This window comes from Adiantum capillus-veneris, chromosome 1 (genome assembly GCF_014529385.1).
Source record: "Adiantum capillus-veneris isolate H3 chromosome 1, ASM1452938v2, whole genome shotgun sequence".
In the NCBI taxonomy this organism is placed as follows: Eukaryota; Viridiplantae; Streptophyta; class Polypodiopsida; order Polypodiales; family Pteridaceae; genus Adiantum; species Adiantum capillus-veneris.
This window is the reverse complement of record NC_140931.1, coordinates 41,850,932-41,865,671: the sequence shown is the minus strand read 5'-3', so window position 1 is coordinate 41,865,671 and position 14,740 is coordinate 41,850,932. Positions and strand designations below refer to the sequence as shown.

At 42.0% G+C, this 14,740-nt stretch overlaps 1 pseudogene; it reads left to right on the top strand.

Annotated features, from left to right (window-relative positions):
* The first annotated feature begins 9,488 nt into the window (after positions 1 to 9,488).
* Positions 9,489 to 11,571, top strand: LOC147464600 (uncharacterized; annotated as a pseudogene).
* Positions 11,572 to 14,740: the final 3,169 nt, after the last annotated feature.

Here is a 14,740-nt window from a genome sequence, read left to right as displayed (position 1 = left end):
GAGCTTGGCTTCTCAAGCTATAACATAGTGCTCTTTCTTCTCCTCTTTTTGTGCTAGCTACACCCTCCGTTTATAGCAATTTGAAGGCTAGGGTTACTCCTCTAACCATGGTTTGGTTAGATTTTCAGCAATTTACCTAATTTCTTTTGCTTGGAATTATCAAGAAGTTGGTGGGGAAAGAGAGAGGAGAGAAATGGAGGTGATAGGACTTTTCATAGTGGGTTAGTGTTAGTAGAGTTAGTATTAATTTACAAATGGAGTTGGATATTTACAATGGGAGTATCCATGTAGGATACAAATAAGGAAGAAAAACTCTTAAGAGGTAAGAAAAGGTGGATTTCTTACAAGGTTGATGCTCCAAGTGTCTTGAGTAGGGCCAATTTTGACGCTTGTTGATGGTCCACTAGCTTTGACGGTACATTTTTTCTCCACTCTTGACCTTCCTTGAGAGACAAGGTAATTGAAGCTGAGTAATCAACCACCATGATGCTGTCTTTTAAGAGAAGAGGCTGAATTTTGTGGTTTTTTTGATAGATATGGGTAATTTGGAGGAGGAAAAGTGAGACTAGGTGGTCAATTTTGGAATGGAATTGTGTGTGGGAGGTATGAGTTCACCATGGTTTCTCTTATTCTTCAAGGTTGAGGAGAAGGTGAGTAGGGTGCAGAGAGGAGTGGTGAGAGAGGTGGGGATGATGAGTGGAGAAGTGTGTGTGAAAGAGGAAAATGATAAAGTGGAAGAGAGAGTGTGGCTGCATAGCATGGGAAAACTGGGGTCCACTAATAAAATCATAGCTCACAGCTCGTCGCTCAAAAAAATATGAAAAACTTTGAGGCAAAAGTTGAACCCACGAGCTACAACTTTTGTTTGTATCACCTTTTCCAATTCGGAGAGCAAGTGAACTTTAAAAATTCAGCAAAACCGACTGTTTTTTTCCACTGCACAAAGTCCTTGTGGGGTCCTTCTTTGGATGATTCTTTTGAATACCTCCAAGAGTGAGCCCTCCATAGTGCATGTATGCATGCCACCTACCCTTGACCTTATTTTGTAGGTCTATAATTGAAGATATTGTTGAGATCATGATATAAGTGAGTAGTACAACTAAGAAAATCAAATATTGAGGGGTCTAAAAAATATGTACATGTCAAATATAAATAATATAAGTGGAAAAAATATAAAGGGGTCAAAAGAAATCTCTCTCATTATGAGGCTATCATAAAAAGATAAATATTTTTGGTGTTCTAATTTTTTAGAAAAAAAACAAAATAGATGTAGGAAGGGAAAAATCACAATAGTGAAAAAATATACACATAAATAAAACTAGTTTTTTTGGATTTTTGTTGGGGTGGAGTTACACCAAATATAAGAGAAGCTTACATGAAAATATTTCTATATGGAATAAAGAGTATGAAAAATGGTAAGAAAAATTGTGGTAATGGTGAGGCAATGTACAGAGCATAAATAACACACACCTAGGTAGAAATATTTAAATAAATACCAAAATAATTATGAAAAAATCTTTTATTTAGGCCCTATATACAAAGAAATATTTACATACGCATGGGCCATAATATACTTATATTTTTTATTTTTTTTATTTTTTTGGCTCAACTAGCCCAATGACTAGCTAATTGAGGGTTTATTTCAGTAAGGAGATATGGGAAAAGTCCTCTAACTCAAACGCACCTATATACAGTGAAAGGGTGAGGGTAACCACAGTGTTTGAGTGATTTGATAGGGTGAGATAACTCACTATGGCAATTACAGAGAGCCGAAAAATGGCTATCACTGTCTGAACACTAACTTTTTGTACAAAAAAGAGTTAGCCTCAATGGAGTTAGCCCTTGCGACAGCAATAGATTCCTCCCGTATTTCCTTGGAAGAGATCCACCGCACTAGCTCTGAAATCTTGTATATGCAGGTCCGCACTTCCTCCATTAAACACCCCTTGATCGCAATTGGAAGAATGAATTGCAAGAACTTATGCCAGTCGTGCGATTTCAACCCTGACAGTTGATTGTCACAGGTGAATGCTGTCTTGAGACATCGCATATATCCTGTTGGCGTCTTGAACTCTGAAATCACCCTTTTCACTTGTCGCTCTTTGTTTTTTAGCAATACCCATGGCGCTCTTGGAAGTTTTGTTTGACCAGCTGCATTGGTGAAAGGCCACAGCTCTGGCATCTTTCTAACCGACTGCAAATCATCTTATGAAGCTCGATTGTCTTTCATTCCCATGATTGTCTTCCAGAGGAGCTCTCCCACATTCTTGAATATATGCATTGGATCTAGCAAATGGTTAATTAGTAGATCACCCCAGTACGGCAACGTATGGAGAATGGACAAACGTTTCATTCTTGCAATAGGCTGCCCCTCATGTTGCTCCCATCGGCGACGCCACTCTTGTACATGCATAGGACGACATTCGACGCGACCAAGCTGGCCTTCGTGCAAGTGATGGCCATCTGGAAGATAACGGTGGTGGCCTTGATAAATTGTCTTTCGAAGAGAGGTAGAATAGCGCACATCCAAAGACTGCCCGCAAATTGGACATGCATTGTATCCCGAAGTTGTTAGTCCTGCATATATCAAAGCATGAATCAGGCCAAGGCAAAGGGCTTGCAAATAGCGATAATTTTGTAAATCAATAACCATTACCAGAAGCTTCTCTGTATCCTGGCCAATCATGCATAGTCCACATAAGAAGTCCATGGATCCTTGCATGCTGTTGTCCTACTGGTTCAACCGCATCTGCTATGTCGATCCCATGCCATAACTCCTGGAGCTCCTCAACTAGTGGAGCTAGATAAACATCCATGTTTTTTGCCTTGAACTTACCAGATACAATCAAGCTTAAAATCAAATGACCCTTCTTGATAGCAAGCCACGACGGGAGGTTGTAATTGATAAGGCACACAGGCAACGTGCTCCATGACGAGCTTCTCAAGCCAAATGGATTGACTCCATCCATTGCCATGCCCAAACGCAAATTGCGTGGTTCACTCTTAAAATGTGGCCAGGTATCTTCAATGTGCCTCCAAGCCTTCGAATCAGCGGGCACCCTAAATGTTGCGTCAGTGGATCAACTTTGCAATGGAACCACAACGAAACATGCTTTTTATCCTAGGAATAATAGGGAAATACCGCAACACTTTAGCTGGCACTGTCTCGCCAACTGCATCTTGTTTGTAGCACATTGCTCCGCACTTAGGACACGACAGACAATCTGCGAATTCATTGAGAAAAAGAATGCAATCATTTGGACATGCATGAATCTTGTTGTAGTCCAAGCCAACTGAGGTCAGAAGTTGCTTTGCGTCTGGCCTGGAGGGGGGCATTTCATTGCCAGTCGGGAGAAGTTGCTCCCGCAATAACCTGTTTAAGCCACATTAAATTGAAAAGCTCTCCGAGCACATCACCGTTGCAATCGGAAAATCTCTTTTGTAAATTACGTACCTAAACAAAGCAGTGACGCTTGCATCTGACCACCCGTACACAGACTAAAGATTCAAAAACGCCAGACAAGTACGAAGCACAAATATTTTGGCGCCTTCATAGATTGGTTGACGTGCCAACTTCCTCAACATGTCTTCAGGAGATAGGCGCACGGCTTCTGGTGCTGCTTCGTTTGCGTTCTCCTCGCTGGTCTGGAAGAAGGCATCCAGCATCTCCTCCATGCCGTCGTCTTCTGTCTGTAAGCCCTTTTCTGCTTCCATCCGTGGCTCTATATTGGTCGGACCTTCACGCATAATATTTTTTCTCTCTCTCTCTCAGATGTAGATGTTATGTCACGGAAATCAATGCCCGTTCCGTAGGAGTCGTATCGCAGATTCTGTACGGTTTCTCTAGCAAACTCTCCGTACTTGTGCACATGCTCATTACATATCCTATGCTTGCGCAGGATTTGATACTTGAAGAGCGTGCACGAGCATGCAATCTTTTCCTCCATGTTAGTTGATGACGTTGCCATCTACAATGATTATGAATGTTGTTTTAATATATATATATATATATATATATATACTCCTCACAATGTAAACTACCTCGCATTCTCTAGTCTTGCCCATCTCCGTACACCTCGGTCCAGAGGTGTAAGGAGATTAGGACCACCGGGTCAAAATCTCGTCTTTATTGGTCAAATCCTATATGGGTAGACACATACGTGCACTCCCAGGTGTACATGGCAATGCATGTAGTAGACAAAACCCCTTTGTCTCTTTTAGTTCCATAGTTTCTTATCTGTCTACGAACCCACCTGCCTCCATTCCGAGGTAGCCTGTCAGAGAAAGCTTTCCAATGCCGCACTTGATGAATCATATATTAAAGCATGACCATTTTTGTCATTTTTGTCATGTTCCGTCTGTTTGAAATTTTTTGCACAGGTTTTTCCAAGGATATTATGCCCATCCTGGTGTTTTTTTCACCACATGCACAAGCCATGGAAGTTCTCAGCCCAATGAAAGTTTTCTACCTGATTGTAAACCGGACAGGGCCTCCATGTCCAAGCCAGAAGATAATGTGGAGATGGATGAGCAACTTGAGAAAGATTCAGAAGCCTTGCATAGTTCTTGCTCAAAAAAGCGATCTCGATCTCTCTTTCTCTCTCTCTCTCGATCTCGCTCTCGCTATCTCTCTTTCTCTCTCTATTTCTTTATTTTCCTATCTCTCTCTCTGTCTTGCTCTTCACTTCCCTAGCTCTCTCTCTCTCTCTCTCTCTCTCTCTCTCTCTCTCTCTCTCTCTCTCTCTCTCTCTCTCTCTCTCTCTCTCTCTCTCTCTCTCTCTCTCTCTCTCTCTCTCGCTCTCTACTTTCCTATCTCTCTACTGATCGAACGAGCGACTGAGCTAGGGAGATCTAGACGTCCATGACTGCGGAGGACTACACAACATCGACAGAGGCTGCATCAGAGGATCTAGCTAGGTCACTCTGGCTCGACATGATTAATGCCCGGTCAGACTACTGACCATGGAGGAGATTGATGAGATCCGCCAGCGACAGCTGCTGGATCTCCTATGATCTACCTATCCCAGCTAGCTGGTTTAGCCGTTTAGTCCATACCCAGCAGTTTAGGATTCCATAATATTTGATTTTGTCATCTTCTTACTCTGACTTTGTATCAGATCCATCACATTGTAACTTTCTTGTCTCATGTCTCATAGGTCACTTTGGCCTTTCGAAGACGTTAATATAACATTTCATTTCATTTCTCTCTTTAATTATTTTTCTTTAATTTTAATTTCCTAAGCATACATTAATTCTCTCTCTCTCTCTCTCTCTCTCTCTCTCTCTCTCTCTCTCTCTCTCTCTCTCTCTCTCTCTCTCTCTCTCTCTCTCTCTCGCTCTTTCCTACATACACACACACACACACCTCTCTCTCTCTCTCTCTTTCCTACACACACACACACACACACCGCTCTCTCTCTCTCTCTCTCTCTCTCTCTCTCTCTCTCTCTCTCTCTCTCTCTCTCTCTCTCTCTCTCTCTCTCTCTCTCTCTCTCTCTCTCTTTCCTACACACACACACACACGATGTAGAGAGAGGGAGAGAGAGAGAGAGAGAGGGGTTGGGGGGGACCATAATACCTGCACAGCAGGTGGAGGCCAAGATTTGAGTAGAACGCATGAGAAAATGGCCCCTGCTGCTCGCGGGTTTCGCTTTTTTCTCTCAAATTTTTTTGCGTCGCTATATGCGTCAATATACGCGTCGATATACGCGTGGAAAATAAAGCCTTTCCACGTGTATATCGACGCACAATGCGACGCGTATATCAATGCCCACTAATTTCGTCGATATACGCGCGTCGATATCTCCATGTTGTGTTGTAGTGCATCAGGATTCTAGTAAATGAAACATAACTTTTGTATATGACATCAAATCTCATGAAACTTCTTAATTACGGATTCAAGATATAAAAAAGGTTTCTAAATACACAATCTAACTGAAAAGCTCAAAAAAAATAAAAAATTACTCTTCTAAAATTAGTAGATTTTACGTAAGACTGCACTTCAACACTTATCTTGGACAAGTAAAAAAATGTCAACAGTCTTTGTATATGGGTGAAAAATTACGGTACATCTATCACATACCTATTGAGGGATTTTTCAAATAAGTTTGGGCTTGCTTAACAATGATTTGATTTACTTTCAAAAGAAAATAGAAATTTTATGTCCATCTGCACAAATTAGTTGTACAAGATGGCAATGGAAAGACACCTTTCGACCTTCATCTAGCTCTCTACTATTTTTTATCAACTCATATTGAGTGGTTGTCATAGTTCCCTTAAACCATTTTCTATTTAGATAACTAACATAGCGTTGAGAATTTTTTTACAAAAGTCTCAGAAAGCCACAAAAGTAACTGGTATTTTACAGGACTAGTGTTAAAGTCTACCTTCAGGATTATGGAAAAAAATTAGAGTTAGGCGAACGGTGATCCCTCTCTTCCTCTCTCTATGGATGGGACCTTAGATTGGAAAGCTTTTAGTGGCATGATACTCAGATTGGAGGCCAATATGTAATGTGCAAAGTAATAACTCAAACAAGGATCTGCTGTGAAGAGATGTTAATATGTTGTGCATTCCTACAACTAGAGAAGAGGCAAAGAGGTTCTGTCCACTACATGCAACTATCATATAGACACTCGTGTGTAGATTTCTCGTACCCACAAATATAGGCATTAACCAATAAAGACGAGATTATAACCCGATGGTTCTGATCTTCGTGCACCTCTAGACTAAGGTGTGCGGGGATCAGACATGACTAGAGAATGTGAGGTAGTTAACAGTGTGAACAGAGAGAGAGAGAGAGAGAGAGAGAGAGAGAGAGAGAAGACAGACGATGCCAATAGAAGATTAAATATATGTCCAGGTTAAAAGGTTTTTACATTCATTATGAGTATTGACAAGGATGTGGGTCCGTCCAACCAAAATACCTATCTCTCAAGAAGGATCTTATGTCCTTGTAATCAATGCAAGCATGTTATGCGACAGACAAGACGTGTTTCTTTGCAGCACGTTCACGAATTTGGTGAGTTTGATCCATCTATTATAGATTGAGTTGTTTCCAATTATAACTTGTCGGACTCTGACGCTCGCCAACAGGCAGCAATCTTGCAACCCAATAGACGTGTCCGCAGGTGCTTTGGTCAAGCAGCATGCGTGAGGCCACAAGATGTAGCCTCTGATGTAGCCTCTCATGTAAACCACATTCCCAAAGAGGCAATGTTTAAGCCCGAGATTGATGAAATGATTGAGACGATCATAAATTTAGAAAGGCTTATCTATGATGATATGAAAAGTGAAGCCGATACGCCATTGTATGATGGAGCACATGTGTCTAGATTGAAGGCCCTCCTCGTTCTTCTCAACATGCAGACAAATTTTGGATGGAGTGTCACTAGTGTCATAGCGCTTTTCAAGTGATCTATACTTTAATAACAAACTCTAGATGGGTAATGATCTGATAGATTACTTACACAAGTGTACCGCATTCTTTTTGCTGTATCGATTGCTCAAAGAGCACATACTGCCAGCTGATAGTGTGATGCCAGATTCCAGAGAGGAAGCAAGCAAGATCTTGTGAAACTTGGGGATAGATTACAATTTGATTTACGCTTGTCCTAATGGCTACATTCTTTTCAAAGGGGAGTACATAGACATGGAAAAGTGTTCAAAATGTGATTCCGAGAGATATCGAGTAGATCTCCACAGAACAAAAATTCCACAAAAGGTTTTGTGACATTTTCCTCTACTTCCTCGTATCAAGAATTTCTTCAAATGTAAGTCCATGGCCGCCCTAGAATCATGGCATGAGGAGAATAGACCTTCAGATGGTGTATTATGGATTCGTGCAGATTGCAACTCCTGGAATTATATAGACGATACATGGCCGGATTTAGCCCGCGAAGGTCAAAATTAGTGCAACACCTAGCTATGCATGGCATAAATACATTTGGTTAGAGATCAACATCTTACAACGTATGGCCCGTTGTCATCGTCAACTACAACATTCCCCCGTGGTTGACTACCAAGAAGGGGCACTTGTGGCTAAGCTTGATTGTGTCAGGGTGGTATAAAGTGAAGAATATGGATGTGTATCTTCGTCCACTATTGGAAGAGCTACAACAATTGTGGATTGGAATAGAAATGGTGGATATGAGCCGACACACAAGTCAACGGAATGCTTTGATAAGAGGCATTCTAATGTGGACCATGCATGACTATCCCGGAGTAACAAAATGCTCACGTGATTTACTCTCAAACTCAAACACCATAAATCTTGGTTTTTCTTAAGCTTATCTATTGTCATGTGTATACATACAAGGCTTCAAACAAGCGAATACAGAGCATGTGTCACATGTGGACCTGAACTTAATGCACGTCGGGTGCCCCCATTGAAGAAGAAAATCTACAAAGATCATCAAACGTATCTTCCAGAAAATCATGAGTTACGCAATGGATTTTTGGGAAGAGAGCCACCGAGGATGTATGCACAAGCATGGTTAGAGCAGAAGGAGATGTGTGATGACAGTTTGCCCCTAGGGATGAAGAGACTCTCTCAATGTTATGAGTTACCATATTGGCCCAGACTCATGATCAATCACTTGCTCGATCCAATGCACATATTCAAGAATGTGGATAATCTGTTGTGGAACCATTTGACGCGCAAGAAAGATACTTTGGGAGCCAAGTTTGACCTTAGAAATATGGATCGTATGGATCAATATTGGCCGCAGACAACATCCCATGGATCGATAAAACTTCCTAAAGCGCCATGGATTTTATAGGAGCCCAAGAACACAAAGTAAAAGAGACCATTTGATCTGTGCGGACCCCCCACTAGCGTAATGCACTCGCTCCAAACGTGTTTCACTAAACAAGGGAAACTTACCGGTTTGAAGTCACACAACTGGCATAAAATGTGTTAGGTATGTTTGAAGTGGAATCTATCATAGTGGGAATTGTGTAACAAATTTGTGTGTGGACTTTAATATCATTGCTAGACGTGTTTTGCAGTTTATTTTGTCGGTGGCCATTGAGGGATGTTTGTCTCTTGACGTTGGAAAGGGGAAAATGAGAAAACCACAAGCACACTCAGTGAATGCCTCTCTATATCCCAGTGATTTCACAACACCCCTATCTTCTAGTAAACACACCCCTAGACTCCCAATCTGCAACAATCAATGTCCAAGCCCGATCCCAACAAACCCTAACTGTATACACCCGATCGCAAAGCATGCAATCAATTATCCCGATCTATGACCCTTGATAACATCATACACTCACATATAAGTAGTCTCGACACCTTCGTGCACCCCAAGATCATTGGCAGACATCAAGTTTTCCCTCGAGCGTTCATCCTCAAGGCATATACCTCCACCACATAGGGAGCACTCACACAATCGGTACTCACGGAAAGTACACCTGTATTTGATGTATTACAAGATACGACAGAAAGAGAGAGAGAGAGAACAAGGACACGAAGCAGAGAGTAGAACGAGTAAATATCACGAGAAGTCCGTCAAAAAAGGTACATAATAATGAAAGTTTATCATTTCACTTGGTGCAGCTTTCCATGAAGAGCGTGGCGAGCCTGTCCTTTGACGACGTGGGAAACCACGCCTTATCAATTTCTCATGAGCTTCCTTGTAGCCTTTGCAGCACTACCCAGTGCAGGCATTCCTTCTTGTACCTGCAGCCTGCTCCATGCCCTTGCTTGGGACCAGCCCTGCAATTCGTTTTCAGCCCTTCTGCAGTGTTTGTCCACTTCTATTATGGCCCTTCCTTTCTCTTCTGGCCCGCAGGGCTCCCTCTCCAACTACATCCAAATCCTCACTACAACCCACTCTCGGCTTTGCTTTAAGTGCAGGTCTCAGCATCCCTTTAATGGCGGCCTCCCCTTACCATTTCAGCCCAGTGGCCCTTCTCCTGCTCGTCGAGGTCCTCTGTAGATTGCAGTCCTCTCATCCTCTTTTCCCATACAACCAACCACCTTCTCTCCCCAGAGGATAGCACTTCACCTTCCGGAGGCTCTGCATGCTATTCTCAACACCCCTCCTGCTCACGGTCGAGCCCCTTTGCTCGCCCCAGCCCTCCAGCCTTGTACTCCCCTGCCTTGTACTCTCCAGAGCTTCTCCCAACTCAGCGCTAATCCTCCTGCATGTGCTCCTCTGACCATAAGCAACCATGACCCGACTCCTCCACAAAAATTGGCCGAGCTCCTCTATGCAACTGGTCGACTCCCCATGCAATGCAATGGTGGTCCTCTTTCCATAACAAGCCCTGACGGCCATCTTTTGGAGTTGCACTCCCTCCACCATCCAAATGGCGTCGCCACCCCATGCAATACAGTAGTCGCCTTGTTTATATATATATATATATATATATATATATATATATATATATATATATATATATCTCTTCAGCAAGCCTTTAAAAACTCTTCCCTTGGTGCTCTTTCACACGCGATCCACTGTCGTGGGTCTGAACTCACTGCTTAATATGCTACCACATAAGCCTATGTGCCATTGGCCTCCTGGCCACAAATAGATGGAGCCCGCTTCATAAAAGGACTTCTCAAGTATTGAGATCTTGCAGAGAAAGACTACAACCAGTTCGGCTACCAATCGAGTTAAGCTTCCACTCCTTGAAGTATGTCCGAGGTGGAGCTTGCTAGCCATCAACCCGCAAGTACCCAAAGAGCTCAAGCTTGCCACATTGGAGTTCCCATTCTGCATACATAGCAAGTCGCGCTTTGGAGATAAAATCCATCGATCCTTGGCACCTTTAAGCTCTCCGACTAGTAAAGTTGGAAAAGCATCTTTGACCTGCAAAACACCACATATGCAAACACCACATATGGCATACATATCCTGGCAAGTAGAGTCTCCTGCAGACAACTCGATCAAAATCCCATATCATAAACTCCATAGCACCTGCATACCATACCCCTTGCCTTGTTTCCAACCTTATGATATAAGCATTTGATCCTGTCACCTGTGATAGGAAGATACAATTATAGCTTCCACTAGCAAGTGCTCCATCTCGGTGTACCTCACTCCTAGCCCATCAAATACCTGTCCAATGTCCTTGTCACTTGCCTGCAAACTGCCATGCGTGGACTTCCGTGGACTTCTTGAACTTCCATGGGTCGACACAGTTTGGCTGCACCATCATTGCCCACCCCTTGTTGAGCATTTATGCTCAACCATAGTTTTATTTAGATAAAATAATTCTCTATAGAGAGAATGATATCGCATAGATAGATAGACTGCATAAGAAAAATGATGATATAGTGGCTATATAGATAGGATAGAGATAGAGAGAAGCATCTGCTGCATCATCCACCAGGATCAAATGGAAATCTCAAAGCTTCCCCAAGCATGGTGTAGAGTCCACCTGGATCGAAAACAAAACATTAGCCGTGACAATCCACCTGTAAAGCATGTATCTTCAAGCCTTCCTTTGCCCTTGTAGGCAATTGACACGCCACCCTTCCAGCTCTTTATAGCACAGAGCTTTGTCACCCTGTATCCACAAGCCTTCGTGGCAACCATAAGAATACTTTTGACCACTTGAAGAACTGGTATTATAAGCTGCTATCATGTCATCCGCTAGAGAACCCTCCATATCATCATCTTTATCACATGAGCATTGAAACCTGCATAGTACACCCTACAAAGCAACCTGGAACAACATAGCAATCAACAACACAACACATAGCTTCAATTCCTTGTCATTTGCTTCCACTCGCTGCATAACCAATCAACCATATTTGCCTTGCAGACCTGTATCCAAATCTTCTAAAATTGGCACCAAAACCAAATCTTCAGACTTAAGAGCATGACCTGCTAGAGCTTCAACCTGTCCTTCAAATACCTCATGACCTGCAAGGTTGGTGTCACCTTCCTCTCTACATGGAACCTCGCTCTCATAAGTTGCACCTGTATCAGTTTTCATAGAGTCACTTGCCGGAGCTATCTCTCCACGGCTACACACAAACTCTGAAAGTACTGTGCACCTCTATATGCCCATCAAGTCAAGGTTGCCCCACCCCCTGCATAGATAGATCACTTTGACATACCTTTGCTTCTGTTTCTCGCTCCTGCAAGTCATCCTCAAAAACCTACTCTTCAACAAAGTAGGATGCACAATCAAACCATATCTCTTCCTCCAATACGGAATCACCATCATGATACACAAGAGAAGGCTGCTCGACTGGCACACAAAGCATCTTCGCACTTGCACTATGCTTCTCCAAGATCTGCAGATGGATGATAGGCAGCTCGTATATGTTGTTCATCACTTCATCCACATGAAAAATATCATAAGTCTCATACCTAGAAGACAGGGATTCTGTCTCCCACATGTTATCTGTGTCCAAAGCACTGTTAGAGCTTTTAGAGCTTTCTGGCTCCTTTTCGAAGTCTGTTGGTACTTGCACCTCTTCTACCTTTCCTGTTGGTGGTTCTGGAACTAACACTTCTTCTTTATGATCTTCTATCACCTCGTCCTCTTGAGCAAGCAAACTGGGTGGCACTCTGAGTATGCCTCCCTGTATCTTTTGAGACCTGGTTGGCACTTGTTCTACCTCCTCTAGCCTGGCATCAACTTCAAGTGTTTTGATCAAATTCATATCAAGAAAAGGAGATTTTACCTCTTGATGCTCATCCATTTGTTTGAGCCTAGGTCCACTAGATGCAGTGATTGTAGACTGTAGCAATCCTGCCTCCATCTTCTTCTTCATCTTTTGATGCTTTGCTCTGGCAACTCTGACAGCTTCATCAAAGGTCCTTGGATCTTCATAATCCACTCTTTCACGAACATAGGGATGCAAACAAGATAGAAACCTTTCCAGTTTAAAGTATCCCACATGGGTTGCTTGGGTACCAGCCACAAAATCTCCTCAATCTATCGAAAAAAGAATCGAAATTTGCACTTACGTCCTACTGCAAGCCTTTGATCTTTGCGTCTTTTTCGGGAGCCGACACCACCTTTCGATACCTTTGTAGAAAGTTCTCTCAAAATCCGCGCAATCCAATTCTGCTTGTATGCATCTTCCAAGCCATCGAGCCAAGATTTTGCTTTACCTTGCAGCACCAAAGGTAGAGTCTGGAGCTTTGCTTCATCACTTGGCATCCGCAGTACTGTCAGCATGAATAGCTCAAAATTGGCAATCCAATCATTTGCATCTTCATCTCTTTTGAACACTGGACCAAATTACTACTTCATCTTGACTCACGAACACGTTGTTAGGAAGCAATCAGTGGATCCTCAGTGGGGGCACCACAAGATGGAAAGGGGGAAATGAGAAAACCACTAGCACACTTAGTGAATGCCTCTCTATAGCCCAGTGATTTCACAACACTCCTATCTCCTAGTAAACACACACCTAGACTCCCAATCTGCAACAGTCAATGTACAAGCCTGATCCCGACCAACCTTTGTTGAGAGAAGGAGAGAACACAGAAGTAGAACCCCAAAGTGTGTAGAATACACACATGAGATGATGTATATATAGAGGGGACCTGGGTGCCATATATAGAGAAGCCATATATTGAGTAGCTTCACATATAAGCTCAACACCCCCGCTCAAATAAGGGTCCCTAACTGTGGATGAGAAAACCCTTGGGGGATCAAGGGAAAAACCCACAGCTCTATATACACTCACCGTTATATTATAAAAATCATTAAATATACAAATGTTTACGAGGAGCTACATCACTCCTTTTACAATGAATGTTTTATGAGGAGTTACATTACTCCTATCCTATCAAATACAATAATGAATACAAAGGTTCAATAAAGAGGTATAAAAGCTATCGATTAGCTTGTAATCAAAAGTGTCTCCGTGAATCTGCTGTGTAGCTTGTCATCAATATCGCATCACCAAACATGTCTTCATGTTGTCATCAATATGGCATCACCAAACATATCTTCATAAATCTTTTATTGTCACCAAGTTTGTCTTCATAAAATCAATTCTTTGATCAATCCTACATAGATCATAGACTCCAAAAAGAACATGTCATGAAAATTATTAGCATCGTTAATGAAATAATTACGTTCACAATGCCATAAGAGATGGTTCGCGACGCCACTCTTTTGACGACATATATACGCACGACAACATATGGTACATAAAGTATAAACGTAAAAGTACAAAATGTGTGATTACGTGATACAAATGATATGTGTATATACTACATAAAACAACATTTATCAATGTAGTGATCAATGAATACCATCAAAGTATTAACAAAATATCATCATTATATCAATAAAAATGAATAAATGACCATGGTATCAACGAAAAGCATCATGATATCACCGAGAATAATCATTGTATCAACGAAACAACATTATGGCATCACCGAGAATAACCATGGTATCAACGAAACATCATCATGGCATCACCGAGAATAACCATGGTATCAACGAAACAACATCATGGTATCACCGAGAATAACCATGGTATCAACAAAACATCATCATGGTATCAACAAAAATCACCATGGAATCAACGAAACAACATCATGGCATCACCGAGAATAACCATGGTATCAACGAAACATCATCATGGCATCACCGAGAATAACCATGGTATCAATGAAATATCATCATGGCACCACCGAGAATAACCATGGTATCAATGACATATCATCATGGTATCAACGAAAATCACCATGGCCAAAGTATTAACAAAACATCATCATGGTACCATCAAAATCACTATGGTATCAATGAG